Raw genomic sequence first — 16,568 nt, forward strand, 5'->3', positions numbered from 1 at the left:
CCGATATCCCAAAGTTTAAGGGCACGAAGATCCATCCACCATGTTAAGGCCTATAAGGGGTACTTAACACCGAAAGGAGTACCGCGACATGCTCTCGAAACTTTCGCTCAATCTCTGGATGAACACCCGAAGGCGTGGTTCTACAATCTTGACCTTAAGAACTTCCCCACTTTCGAAGATATTACGGTGGAGTTCTGCAAGCACTATGCTGATAATGTCGAGATTCAAACCAACATAAGAACGTTGGAGGTGATGACACAGAAAGACAAAGAAGGCTTTACTGAATTCCTTGCAAGATGGCGCGCTGAAAGCGTGAAACTAGCCAAGAAGCCTGACGAAGTTGAAATGGTAGATAAGTTCGTAAAGAATCTACGACCTATTTACCACAATGCTCTGAAATACCAAAATTTTGGCTCTTTCAAAGAATTGATAAGGATCGGGATAAAGGTAGAAGATGATGTCATAAGGGCAGAGGCTGAAAAGCCGAAAGGGTATCAAGGGGCCTCATCGTCTAAGGGCAAGGCCCCAGCAACGACCCATATTGATGAAGCCATCAATCTCTTAGAAGGGCAATCGAAGAAGCCGCAGCGCCAAGCTCCTAGGGCATTCACCGATATCGGATGCACTTATACATACGCTCTCCAAAGGCTCATAGCCCAAGGAAAGCTGAAGCCTATTGATCCAACTCCGGACCCTCCCGCTGATCAACAAGGTAAATGGTATAAACCAAATGCCTACTGTGCCTTTCATCAAGGGAAAGGCCATGATACTGAAAGGTGTTATCGACTGAAGCACGAAATCCAAGACATGATTGAGAACGGAACGCTCCCAATCCCAGCCATAAAACCCAATAACATCACCAATCCATTTCGCGATCACACCAACTTTGTTTCTGTCGAAGACAATGTCGATTATTCCCATCTTATACGCCCATGTCACTTGAAAGGGGTGTTCATCGGGAAGATATTTGTGGATTGCTTTGAATTCTTGCCAAACCCGAAGAATGAAATTCAAGTCGGGAGTCTTGCTCTAGAATGTACTCCTCTCGTTAACGAAGTTAATAAAAGACAATTCGATTCACCAACTTTCATCATCGGCGTAGATCCTCGTAGGACTACCTCGGGATGGAGGCGGACCATCAAAGGGATCAAGGATCGGGCCGAGCATCTAAGCCGACAAATTTGAACAAGGGAAAGCTCAAGACCAGATTTGAAAATTATGAGTCGGGATCTGTTTTCTTATCTTAGTCGAGTCGAGTCTAGGATTTTCTTTTCTTGAATTTGAGTCGTTTTTTTCCGCGATGACCTAGGGTGTGTCCTAGGAATCGTTCCTTCGAGTCTGTTAAGCATTTGCCATTCCAATAAAAAGTTCCAGTTTCGTTTCCAAATATGTCTTGTTTCCAATCCTCAATCATTCCGAAACATGATAAAACGCACAACACACTCAAAGGCATCCCTGGGGTAGAAATATGTCCCGTTTCAAAATGTAAGGTACAATAGGATTCCGTGTTTGATTCCTTTACCTATTCCATGTCTGGTGGTAGAAAACCTCCATCTGAACCAATGTTTGTGACAAGCTTTTAGATGATTCTAGGACAAACCCGGACTAGCTCCTTGTTTCCCATATCGATGACGGAAGGTAAGCCTTTTCCCACAAAATCATCCCATCTCGAAGAGAGAAGATATCAACCCGTTCTAACAAGGAATTGTTAGTTCTTACCCAAATTAGTTGGCGAAGCCCATTTTTCAAGGTGTATCCATTTATGACTAAGAGAATGAATAGAAGATCATTTTCAAAGAGAGAAAAAAGAATGAAAAGATGAAAAGATGAAAAAAAAAAGGATGAAAGAAAAGAAAAATGAAAAAAGAAAAGTGATAAAAGAAAAAGAAAAAAGAAAAAAAGAAAAAGAAAAAAAAGATGTTGAAGTTATTGCAGAATGCTTTTGGTTGAATGTCGAAGTTACAGAGGCCAGAAGTCAAGTCAAGTACCCATAGTTGAAGTTCAATGGGCGAAGCCCAAAAGCTTAAGTAGCAACCTCTTTACCCTCTAAGTCCTTCCTGAGACGATTCTGAGGGGATAGTCGGGAATTTTGAGAATTATTCCGCTTGTGCTGTTACACCCAACCTTTAGGGTCCAGACATGGAAATTTGAAACCACATCATTTTCCAACCCATTTGCACTCGGGTTTCATCAAACCCGAGACACCATTTCCAACCACATCAGCAGCCATAGCCCTTGGCCTTAGCACCACAAAACAAACCTTCAGAATGATGGTTAACCATTCCAACTTGTTTTTACCAAGCTCCACATCCCAAAAGATCCAAGCCTTTTTGTACCAACCCTAGACACGGGATTTAACAGTACCTTACAGGCTAGAATGGGATACGACATGATACCTTAGGTGAAACCTTCGAGTGTGTACACACAATCAAAATGCCATGTTTATGCACCATGATCGAACTACGTCGGATTTGATTTCGCTCCACGCGAATACGTAGACAGTCCTTCAGAATAAGGGATTCAATCCACTCATCATCCAAGTTGTCATCTTGTCGGTTTCTTACGGGTCTTAACCAAGTCCAAATGAAGCCACCTTTGTTTGAGTCGGTCTTAGCACTCGATGTAGGCTAGGATGAGGATATAGGTTCAGATGAATAGTATCAAGTCTCAGAATGAGCTTTATCTAATGGTTTAGGCAAAGATGCTGAGTCATATAGATGTGAGTTTGTATGAAAAACCCGCTGAAAAGAAAGAAGGCGTGGAAGAAAAATAATAAAAAGCCCGCTGAAAAGAAAAAAGGCGGTGGCAAGAAATGATGAAAACTCGCTGAAAAGAAAGGAGGCGAGGAGAAGAGTGAAAGAATGTTCCCGACAAAAGTCATGTGTGATGTCTAAGTGTTCTCATAAAATCAGTCTGTGTTTAGTGTCTGGGCGAAGCCAACGTTGTTGCTCTGTGAGTTTAATCCACCTTGTCAATGCCAAGTGATCTTGATTCCCATGTGCCCTTGGGAGCACGCCCATGCCAAACGATATCTCTGTCTCAAGTCCGATGGCCTTGTGATTCCCATTTGCCATCTTTTGGCGCCAGAATGGCCAATTTACATTTCTACCCCCAACGAGTCAATAATTGAATTAAAACCCGTGCACACTTGCAGTTTTATTTTCCTTTTTTTGTTTTACGGTAGCGGGCTACGTCCACGTGGTTTACAAGTCATCCGGAGTGTCTGAGTTATATTTCATGCTCACCCATCAAGGTTCGATTTCAAAAAAAATTCAAAATTTCAAAATTCCAAAAACTTTTTGCGAATTGTGGATAGATTAAGTGGTGGACGCTTTGTGGGTCGATGATCCAATCCTTCATTCAAAATTCAATTTTTTGAAGGGCCGATGGCCCAACATTCCAAGTGATGTCAATTTCAAACTTCGGGTCGATGGCCCAATTATTCAAAATTTTCAAATTCAATTTTCGGGTTGATGACCCAGTATTTCAAATAATCCAATTTCAAGATCGATGATCCAAATGTGCTTATGTGATGATTATTGCTAGAGCCATTGCAAACTGGGGGATATGCTTCAACTGGGGGCTCTAAAGTCTTCGACTTTAGAGCCATTGCAAACTGGGGGCTCTGAAGCCGTTGGCTTCAGAGACCATTATCAAGATGTAAAGGATGATATCCACCAAGAATCCAATTCAATACAAGAGTATGAAATGGAAGAATTCCATAGCTGAAAGCAAATGATGAAAGCGGCGGCAACCTCCTTGGAAAGTCCCGTCCCATTCGGACAAGTGCCAGCAGATGATAAATTTTGGGCAAATGTCAGCAGATGATGAATTTTGGACAAATGCCACCGATGATAAACTTTGGGCATGTGTCGGCGATTGCCGAACTACGACGCGGGTTTGATTCCGTCAGAAACGGATACGTAGGCGCCTAAGGATAAGGCTCAACTCACCATATATGCAATTTTATGGGTCAACGACCAACGACGATAATTTGACACAACAGAAGCAAGAGTCAATCCCCAACGAAGTTTCGGTATGGTCTCTTCTTATGGTCAAGAGCTTATATACGCAAGTCTAATGGACTATAAACGACCCGAAGAATCCTCAGGTCGAGAGGGACTTGGGGTATACTTTGACTTTCGCCTTGTCCAAGCCTCAGTCAAAGTGGGGACTCTGTAGATACCCGTATCCGTCGATATTGGAATTTATAGAGAACCCGACAAACACCCGATGATGATAGGACACATGTATTCTTTAGTTGTCATTGTCATTATTTGGAGCTCGTTTTACGATGTAGAATGGGCGTCGTCGATGAAGTAGTTGATTAATTTAAATGATATTTAAATTAATGTTTTTTAAGTGCATTCATTTTATTAATTTAAATGATATTTAAATTAATGTTTTTTAAGTGAGTTCATTTTATTAATTTAAATGATATTTAAATTAAAGTCTTTTTTAAGGTGATTTCAATTTAATTTATTTTATTTTGAATTTATTTTCCCAAGTTTATTTTATTGAAAATAAAATAAATATTTGATTTTAAAAATCATTTATTTTAATGTGTTAATTGATTTGAAAAAATCGATTTTAAAAGCGAAGAATACTCGTTTTAAAAGCATGTTTTTGAGCTCGATTTTAGCTCGGTTTTTGAGCCCGTTTCCTTTACGAATTGGCACGAATATCGAGTACACTAACCAACCTAAGCCTCTACCCATCCACCCTTGTTCGAACCCCCTATCCACGGCCCAAATTCCATCCCCAAACACGTCCCAAACAGCCCGCAACAAACGAGCAGCCCCCCTGTTTTGGCAGCTCAATCCCGAGCCCAAACCCGCTCCAAATACCACCAAAACCCGTGCCCATTAACCCTAACCCATACCCTAGTATCCTACCCATATTACCCTAGCTTAATCACCAAGAAAAGCCCTCTCAAACCCTCACAAAAGCTGCTGGACAGCAGCCATGCGTGAGCTAGCCCGATTGCCTCTCCCTCTCTTTTACCCTACTTTAACTCCTTATAAATACCACCCCTTCACCATACATTCATTCCTCTAAGTTCTCCATACATCCTACCTTCACTCACAAGCTTTAAACCTCAGAAACAAACCCTAATTGCCTCTCAAAAACCCTCCACAAAACCGACATCCAAACTGAAACAGTTTGTGTGTCCTCTTCGAAAAACAATTCGTTCCTCCTTCAAACCTCCATCAAAATTCGAGTTTCTTGTTCCTAATTAACCATATAACATCCATCTACACATTAGACAAAGATTTACGAGCCAAATTGCCCTTGAGAGTACACGAAATCACTCGAAAAACAGAGTGTTATACACTCTGTTTTTGATTTGTTCCTGTCTGTCCAATTCTGTTTGTGCTCGTTTTTCGTGCCCAATAACTCAAAACGAGCAGGGGTTGCTTTAAGATCTCTGTTCTCCTCTCTTTCTAGTTTTCAAAACATCTTTTAAATCGAATTTTCATCGTGAAACGAGGGAGAAATCGCTGTTTGAAAGTTGCTGTCCAGATTCGATAAAAACGCGTGTTTGCTTTGTTTCTTCGTCGACGACGGCCTCTCGAGATAAAATCTACCATCGATTACGACCCAAGACGGTGTCAACGATACATGTAGGTTGAGGGTGCATCAAATCCTCCTCTTTCTCCTTTTTTTATTTCGTTTTTATGTTTGTTTTTCTTATAGTTTGTTTTGTTTGTTTATCGCTTTTTATTTATCGTTTAAATTAACTATGAAACTAGTTTAGTCCGAGTATGAGTTAAAGTACCACCATGAACACCCGCGTTGACTTGAGATGGGAAAAGAAACCGCTACATCAGTCGGTCGTACACCCCCGCCTCATTTACATATCCTCGTGTTCAAGGTAGGGCATAAATAAAACGAATTTCTAACTTCGCTCCTCGTTTTTGACCCTTCGTTTGTCTCGGCCAATTCGACCCACCTTAGGACCCGTTGCATGTTAGTATGACTTCTGATTGTTAACATATAACTTATTTAGATGACATTAGATCAATTTAATAACCTAATTAGACACGATAGGTGGCTTCGACATAAGCTTTAAAATCAACTAACAATTCTGTAATTCAATCGAATGCATCTCTCTTTCACATAATTTCTCGCTAGTATGAGAGTGCGTGATTAGCACCTTCTTATTGACACTCGATGAGTTAAATTAATTAGCGAACTTGACCTAATTTGACCCCTTTTGAGCCGTGTAGAATACACAATTGCAAGACCTCTTTTCAATCGATCAACGTCGTTTATAACTTGTTTTCTAATTCGTTCCTAACCCGTTTCGCAATCATCGGTCTAACCTAATGAATCTAACCTAAGAATTAGGGTATGCTAGATCGTGTGGGCCGTGTTTGGCCGTGTCCTTGTAGTCCCTTTTCTCGTTTTTTTCTCATCTTTATCTCGTTATTTCGTATCTTGTAATTACTTTGTTTATCGAGTCGTGTTTGTTAGTTTGGTTGTAATTTTCAAGTTAGTTTTCTTTTATCGAGTCAAAACCTCTTTCAAAAAACCTTAGTCTTGTTTGGTTAGATGGTTGTGCCCCAATGCAAGTAAGAGCGTAGTAAATCGCATGTTGTTTAAAGCAACATGGCCCGATTTATGCTAATGCATGCTTTGGTGCGTAGCCCTATGTCTAATTCGATAAGATTAAGTGAAAGCACACATCACGAGGAGTGACCCAAGGCCGTGAGTCATGTAAGCCGTGGGCCACCCCTTTTGTGCACGGTTTCCTAGGCCGAATGGCCGTGTATTGCGTCGTGTGTATAGCGTTGTATCTAGATCGAGTTGTATCTTTAATTTATCGTTGCGTCGGCATGAAATGCCTGGTTTGTAATAGGTAGATCCCAACGGCTCCCCCATTCCCCCTTAAGCCTTGCTTGCTTTGTTTTGTATGTTGTTAGATCAATCAACCCACATGCTAAATTACAACTTTGACATAGTTAGTTTAGTTGCATCTAAAACGACATAGAAATTGTTGTCACATGATAGGGTTAAAACAACGTTTGCATATCATACATCGTAGTAGCTATGACCTTGTTTGAAATCCGACACTTAACTTAGTAGAGGCCGTTATCGACGGGCGGGGTTAGGTGTCCTTATGGGCTTCCTAACACGTACCCTCACCCCTTACTCAAGATCTATGGTTTGTGGATCCGTCTAAATACCATTGGATTACGAGAGTCATTCAAATCGAGTGATATAGGGTACAAGTCTTTATCTTTAATCACTCGTAGTCGATTGGCTTTATGCTTTTCGATGAAAGGTGTAAAGTTGACTTGAACGGTTCCAAGTTCCCAAAAAAGTTGGTGGCGACTCTAATATGTCTTAATTCGATTCGAAAGAACCTCGAGTCGATTATGCCTAGTGTGGATCCCGCGGACGCAGTTCCCGAGGGCCTTGTCCACAAATGGACTAAAGTTATACATATAAGGACTAAAGTTATACATATTTAGTATAACTTTAGTCAATTTTTGTATAACTTTAGTCCAATTTTGTATAACTTTACTCCATATTTGTATAACTTTACTCCATATTTGTATAACTTTAGTCCATAATAGTATAACTTCTGTCATTTTTTGTATAACTTTAGTCCAAATTTGTATAACTTTAGTCAAAAATTGTATAACTTTAGTCCATAATAGTATAACTTTAGTCTAAATTTGTGTAACTTTAGTAAAAAATTGTATAACTTTAGTGCATAATAGTATAACTTCAGTCATTTTTTGTAGAACTTTAGTTCAAATTTGTATAACTTTAACCCATTTTTGTATAACTTTAGCCCATTTTTGTATAACTTTAGTTCAAATTTGTATAATTTTACTCCATATTTGTATAACTTTAGTCCATAATAGTATAACTTCAGTCATTTTTTGTATAACTTTTGTCCAAATTTGTATAACTTTAGTCAAAAATTGTATAACTTAAGTCCATAATAGTATAACTTTAGTCCATTTTTGTATAATTGTAGTCCATTTTTGTATAACTCTAGTCCTTATTTGTATAACTTTAGTCCATTTTTGTATAACTTTAGTCCAGTTTTGTATAACTTTAGTCCTTCATATGTATAACTTTAGTCCATATTTGTATAACTTTACTACAAAATCGCATAACTTTAGTCCAAAATCGTATAACTTTAGTCCAAAATCGTATAACTTTAGTCCAATATATAACAATAACAAAAAAAAAACCTATAATAACAAAAACCAAAAAAACCCATAATAACAAAAAAATATCAAACTTCAATAAAAGAAAAAACCAAAATCCAAACCAACAATACTAGAAAAACAAAAATCCTTATCTAAAACAAACCATAATATGTAAACACTGAAAAAAGGCCAAAAATAAATAAGGAAAAAAAAAACCCGAAAGACATCCCACAAACCAAATTCTCAAAAAAAAATATTAGTGTAACCAAATTCTCAAAAAATTTATATATCGTGTATAACTTTAATGCACGCAGTGTATAACTTTAATAGACAATATGTATAACTTTAGTCATAAAAATTGTAACTTTAATGTTTCAAGGGTAAAACTTTAGTCGTAAATAGTGTAACTTTAATGTTTCAAGGGTATAACTTTAGTCATAAAATGTATAACTTTAGTCGTAAATAGTATAACTTTTATGTTTTAAGTGTATAACTTTAGTCGTAAATAGTATAAATTTTATAAAAACCAAATAAATATGAAAAATCGTAATTAATCAACAAATATTAAATCTGAAAAAATTAAATAACAACCACGACTTTAGTCGTAAATAGTATAACTTTAATATGCCAAGGGTATAACTTTAGTCGTAAATAGTATAACTTTAGAGGTTAATAGTATAATTTTATTTTAATTATTGTATAACTTTAGCACAAAAAAAACTTGAAAAATAACAAATAACCAAATAACCAAATACCAATAATAAAAACCAAATAACAATAATAACAATAACAAAACGAAAAACCAAATAACAATCACAAAAAAACATAAAACATAAAACCAAAGGAAAAAACAAAAAACAATCTAACAAAAAACATAAAACCAAAGGAAAAAAAAAAGACGCAAAAAAAGAACGAAAAAAAGGAGAAAGGAAGAGCAGGGAGGGAGAAACAAAAAAGAATCTAACAAAAAACATAAAACCAATCGAAATCAAACATAAAACCAAAGGAAAAAAAAAGACGCAAAAAAAGAACGAAAAAAAGGAGAAAGGAAGAGCAGGGAGGGAGAAACAAAAAACAATCTAACAAAAAACATAAAACCAATCGAAATCCCTGCAAATCCAAAATCCGGCCAAAACCAAAACCAACACACAAAAAATTCGAAAAAATCGACCAACAACCAATACTCAGATCTGGAAAAAACGATAAAAAATTGAGAGAAATAAGAGGTGCAGGAGGTGCGGGGGTGACGGATCTTGGTTGTTGTTGTTGGTTGTAGTGGCGGCGGCAGGCGAGAACGATGGTTGGAGGTCGTTTGTTGTGACGGTTGTTGCAGAACCGAGAGGGGGTGGGTGATGGGATTGGTTGGTGGTGTTGGCGGGTCTGGTGGTGTTGGCCGGTTGTGGGTCGGGTGTGGTGTGTGGTGGGGTGGTGGTGGGTCGGGTGTGGTGTTTGGAGGAGGGGTGGTTTTGGTTTTTTTTTTGTTTTAGTTTGGTGCGGTGTGGTGGAGTCGGGATTGGTTGGTGGTGTTGGCGGGTCTGGTGGTGTGTGGCGGGTTGTGGGTCAGCTGTGGTGTGTGGTGGGGTGGTGGTGGGTCGGGTGTGGTGTTTGGAGGAGGGGTTATTTTGGGTTTTTTTTGTTGTTGTTTTAGTTTGGTTTTTGTTTTTATTTTTTGGGTTTTTTTTGTTGGGAGAGAATGAATCAGGAGAGAGGGAGTGAATGATTGAAGAAGTGAATGAATGAAATGGATGATGAGTGGGTGAGTGAGTTGGGAGAATTAGAAGGAGGATGGAGTTATACAAAATTAGGAAGGAGTTGTACAGAGATTAGGAAGGGAGATTAGGGAGGGAGATTTATGGCCATCCATTGAGATGTAATCTCATCCCTCCATCCCTTCCATCCAAAGGCCCTTATAAGGACTTAGGGACTCATATGATATGAGGGCCTTACTAGAACCCTTCTATATATATATATATATATATATATATATATATATATATATATATATATATATATATATATATATATATATATATATATATATATATATATATATATATATATAGATTTAGGATCCGGTGAGAACGAACACTCGGTGAGAACGGTGAGAACGCACTATATTCATGATAATATATATATATACAAGGTACCTTTTTTTTTTTTTTTTTTTTTTTTTTTACCAAATCTCAGATACACTTTTGACTATCGTAGGTACACTTTTTACCAGAATCCTATATACACTTTTAAATGATGTAGATACACCTTTTTTTACCAAATCTAAGATACACTTTTGACTATCGTAGGTACACTTTTTACCAGAATTCTATATACACTTTTTAATAATGTAGATACACTTTTTTTTTTTTTTTTTTTTTTTTTTTTGCCAAATCTTAGATACACTTTTGACTATCGTAGGTACACTTTTTACCTGAATTCTATATACACTTTTTAATAATGTAGATACACTTTTTTTTTTTTTTTTTTTACCAAATTTCAGATACACTTTTGACTATTGTAGGTACACTTTTTTCTATAATTCTATACACTTTTTAATAATATAGATACATTTTTTTTACCAAATCTGAGATACACTTTTAACTATCGTAGGTACACTTTTTAATGATGTAAATACACTTTTTTTTGCTAGACTATAAGCATATGGGGTGTCAAACTAATAGCTGAGAAATCCCCAATCTAATGCAAATTTATGCCGTCTCAGGATAAATCATTTTAGTGCTCTAATGCAAATTTATGCCGTCTCAGGATAAATCATTTAGTGCACTAAAAGAGATTTCAAATTTAGGATAATGCTAATCAGATAATGTTAACAAGCACGAAGTAAAACGAGTCAAAAGCAAAAAAAAAAAAAAAATCTGAAATTTCAGCATCCGCAACTAAGGTCAAGCATCAAAGTTATGGCAAAACTGTAATGGTAAAAAATCCGAAATTTAAACATCGGCAACAGATCAATCCGCGTGTCATCTAATCGTCGTCACGAGATCCTGTCAAGCACCTCCTCCCGCATCATCACTACGCATTCCTGTCCAGCACCTCCGACGAACCTCCGACGTCCCAACAACCTCACGACGCCGGCGAGGAGATGAACATACACCTTCGCCCCAAACACAATGCCAACGAGGAGATGAATAGACATCTCCAAACAAATAACGATCACCATCAATCGTCGCCGGTGACTTCAACGACGTGCTTTAATAAATGTAGTATCAACGTCGGCAACAATCGGAGGAAGGAGAATTCATATATGGGCTTTGCAGATCGGAAAATTAACAAATAACAATCATCATCAATCGTCGCCGGCGACTTCAACGACGCTGCATTAATAAATGTAGTATCAACGGCGGCAACAATCGGAGGAAGGAGAATCCATATATGGGCTTTGCATATCGGAAAATTTGGGGGTTTGTGAAGCTCATTGGACTCGTCGGAGTTCATCCGGCATGATGAATGTTCTCCGGCGTTGCTGAGGGGATGTGCGCTGCCAGTGAGTGCGGGGATTTAATGGTGAGAGTGGCGGGGTGGTCGGCGAAGCAGGCGGCTGCAGCTGTTGCTCCGGCGACATGGAGTTATGCTCCGGCGAGGTGGCTGACGACGGGTTAGGGTTGTGGATAAGGATGATGGAGGTTTGGGTCAATTGAAATGTGGAGGCGCTGTTAGTGAAGGGAGCGAGAATATATTGATTTTTTTTTATTGGGTACTTATCCAAGTGCGTTCTCACCGAGTGTTCGTTCTCACCGGATCCCACCTATATATATATATATATATATATATATATATATATATATATATATATATATATATATATATATATATATATATATATATATAGGTGAGATCCTGTGAGAACGACTATTCGGTGAGAACGCACTAGATACCTTAGAATATACATAAAAGGTGCAGTTTGTTATATACGCATTTTAGGAATGTAGATACACTTTTTTTTTTTTTTTTTACCAAATCTCATATACATTTTTAACTAAAGTAGGTACACTTTTTTACCAAAATTCTATATACGCATTTTAGGAATGTAGATACACTTTTTTTTTTTTTTTTTTTTTTTTACCAAATCTCATATACACTTTTAACTAAAGTAGGTACACTTTTTACCAAAATTCTATATACGCATTTTAAAAATGTAGATACACTTTTTTTTTTTTTTTTTTTTTTTTTTTTTTTTTTTTACCAAATCTCATATACACTTTTAACTAAAGTAGGTACACTTTTTACCAAAATTCTATATACGCATTTTAAGAATGTAGATACACATTTTTTTTTTACCAAATCTCATATACACTTTTAACTAAAGTAGGTACACTTTTTACCAAAATTCTATATACGCATTTTAAGAATGTAGATACACTTTTTTTTAGTGTATCTATACACTTATATAGATACACTAAATATTATTCTAGATACACTAATACGTGAACTAGATCCACGTATAGAACAAGTCTCGAGTACACGGAAAATAATTCCAAATTAAAAAACCAATTTATTCCAAAATTACAAGTCTGATCATGGACCAAATGCCATTCCAACGGACAAAACCACAAGTGAGGGCCAACTGTCAAGTATGTAATATATGGCGCATTGTAGTTGCCACTTTTTGTCCACTCTCACTCCGTGTGATCACCTCAATTATCATCTTGATAAATCTCATCAATTTCCATAGTTACGTCTATACTCTCCACTTTCGTTGTCAATTTAATAATCAATGTCTTTGTATTACGGTTCCCTTTCTTCCCGTTTTCTCAAAAATGGTTCCATCCTGAAACAACCATTTATCTTCTTTCAATACATTAATAACACCCAATTCATCAAATTCAAGGATTATGCAATATCAAATGACGATACTCAAACCAAATATAAGATGAAGTTGAATTAATGAATTCAAATTATGAAAATCTGGATGGTGATATCCCGACATTGGTCGACACTACAACTACTTCGACCACCTTCATCGGCATCGCAAATCTGGATTATGAAAATCGAACCAGAAATTAGAGTAGGAGAGAGGATACAGGAAGGAGTTTAACCTGATTTATCCGCAAATATCGCTTTCAATGCATCGCTGGTGGGGAGGATGGTGGAGATATGGTGGTCGAGGAGGTAGTAGTCGAAGTCGGAGGAAGGAAAATCGAGATCTGAGGTTCACGAAACATGAAATATCGGGGGTTGGTGATGTTGAATTATGTCACCACAATTGCGCCGGCATCTGGGATGTTCTCCGGTGGTTTTCCGACGTTTATGCTGATTGGCGGCGGTGGCGACGACGATAGATGATAGGTGGTGGTGGATGGGAATGACATATGGGTGTGCTGTGTGAAAAGAAGAGTGACGATTGGTTTTGTTTTTTTGGTAATGAAATCAGAGCCTTTAATTTGTATAATCCTATGGTTGGTGTTCGTTCTCACCGTTCTTACCGAGTGATCGTTCTCACCGGATCCTATATATATATATATATATATAATATATAATATATATATATATATATATATATATATATATATATATATATATATATATATATATATATATATATATATATATATATATATATATATATATATATATATATATATATATATATATATATATATATATATATATAGAAGAGATCAACTAAGTCCTTCATATGTTACTAAATCCATAAGTCTTAATGTGGGCTGTTAGATCATGCAAATCAATGGCCAAGATTACACACAAAAAGCGCACTAAACCCACCTCAACATATATTTTCATATTTACCTCTCTCCTCTTACCCACTACCCCATGCATGCTACTGTATGTCCATCAGTCTTTCATCATTTCCCTCCTCATTTCCCAGAGAATTCAAAACAACTTGCTTTTTTTTACCCTCAATTTCCTCTCATTTCATCTTAAGTTTACTTTCTTCACATTCCTGATAACTCCACTAGCCATTTTCATCTCCACCAATTAATTCCAACTCGCAATTAAATCCACTTGTCATTTTCATCTCTACCAATTCATTCCAACTCGCCTGCAAACTCGCCTGTCTCCATTCTTTGATAAGGTATTATTTCCATTTCTCATTAGTGATTTCTACTTGTTGTTTGTTAATTATTGCCTTTGTTAAACTAATATCAAACGAGTTCATTTGATTTTTTTAATTTTTAATTATGGTTTTCCTGCTGTTGATTTTTTCAATTGTTAATTATGGTTTTGCAGATGAAATACGAGTTCATTTGATTTGTTCAATGGGTTTTGCCAAGAAAATTGCTAAGAAACCTGAATCAAAGGTAAAAAATCTCGTCTTTTTTGAAAACTCTTATAGAATGATGTATAACTTCAACTAAATATATGCATAATTTGAATCCCAATTGATTGACAAGGGACTTGATACCAAGGTTAAAAGTTTGACTTTTTATAACTGCAGTCAGTCGTTGTATAACTCTGATTACATTTTGAATAATTTTAGTGTTCAGAATGTAACTTTTGTTATTAGATGTATAAATCTACTTTTATTCCGTCGTACAACTCTTCTGATCCTTTGACTAACTCTACTTTCAGAATGTATAACTCTGGTTATTATATGTATAACTCTACTTCTATTAGTTTTTGTATAAGTAAATTTATACATTCTGAAAACTAAAGTTATACATTCTATGCTTAGAGTTATACAATATATGCCTAGAGTTATACATTATATACTTGAAGTTATACATTATATGCCTAGAGTTATACAGTATATGTCTAGAGTTATACATTATATACTTGGAGTTCAACATTATATGCATAGAGTTATACAACATATGCTTACAGTTATACATTTTGTGCAGTGAGTTATACATTCTATGCCTAGAGTTATACATTATATAACTCTAGTTTTCAGAATGTATAACTCTACTTTTATTTCGTATAACTCTTCTGATTATCTCGTCTTTTTTGTATAACTTCAACTAAATATATGCATAATTTGAATCCCAATTGTTTGTTATCTACAGATGGATGATGTACAAAGTATTGACAAGGGACCTGATACCAAGGTAAAAAGTTTGACTTTTTATAACTGCAGCCATTTGTTGTATAACTCTGATTACATTTTGAATAACTTTTGTTTTCATAATGTATAACTCTTGTTATTATATGTATAACTCTACTTTTATTCCGTGTAACTCTTGGTATTCTCTGACTAACTCTACTTTCAGAATGTATAACTTTACTTATATTTTGTATAACTCTGACTATTTTTTGTAAAACTTTAATTCACAATATGTCTATTTCTTTGTTGCAAATATCCCTAACTGCAACTACAGTATGTCTAATTTTGGTTGTTGTCCTTGTTTTTCCCAGATGGCTGACGCCAAGCCAAGAGTAAAGAGGGTGCACGAAGTCATGATTTCGTGTCGACCTCAAAGGCTTGTCTCTATGATTGAAAAGCTTAATGAGGATCAGGTGGCCGCTGTTAAGAAAATTGAGTTTGGTAGCCTTTTGGAGCTTAAGATTTGCAGCTTCCCACTTGCACACGTTCGCCTATTTTTGGAGTCTTTCTCTGATGGGTCGTATGTGTTCAGGGCTTCTCGGAAGAAGGAGTTTATGATCACTAAGCATGATGTGCATGACTGTTTTTTGATACCTTTTGGACCCAACCCTCTTCCGCTGGTACCTACTGGCCCGCAGAAGGGGTCCAATGATCCCGAAAATAAGGCGCTCAAGGACAAATGGCGGCAAGCTTACGGAGTGGAGAAAGCTTCTAGTTCATTAAATATAGGGAAAGTGTGGAAGGAACTTATGGAGTACGAAGAGGTGGACGATCATTTTTGCCGCCTATTTGTTTTGGTATCTATGTCTTTATTCCTCGCACCCACCTCAAACAAAGGGAAAGATTTAAAGCTTTTAAGGGCTATAGAAGACCCTAAAGCCATTTTGCATTTTGACTGGTGCTCTTATATTTTGGAAATTATGGTGAAAGCGGGAACAGATTGTAAAAAGGGGTTAACGATGTTGGGTGGCTGTATCCCCTTCCTCATGATAACCTACTTTCAGCGATATGATTACAAGGGTAGGTCGTGCCTCCACGATCTACCTCTGATTAAGCATTGGAATGAAAAATCGCTTGTAGAAAGGCTAAAATTTGAGGTGTCTCAAGGGGGATTGGGTAGGTTAACTTTGTCTAAGACCAAGTATCCGAGGTGCCTTCAAGATCCCTCTTATATTAAGAGTTTGAACAGTATCACCCTCAGCGACTCTCGTGAATCCATACTACTCTTACTATAAGCCCCCCCTCCCCCGCTCAACTTCCGAGAAGAAGTTCGTTCAGATTGAACTACCAGCAGATGTCGAGGATGACCAGGAATTGAAAGCTAGGGCTGTCGATGTAAGTTCAATTTATTATGTATTTTGCAGATTGATTTTGTTTCA

This window comes from Silene latifolia, chromosome Y (assembly GCF_048544455.1).
Source record: "Silene latifolia isolate original U9 population chromosome Y, ASM4854445v1, whole genome shotgun sequence".
In the NCBI taxonomy this organism is placed as follows: domain Eukaryota; kingdom Viridiplantae; phylum Streptophyta; class Magnoliopsida; order Caryophyllales; family Caryophyllaceae; genus Silene; species Silene latifolia.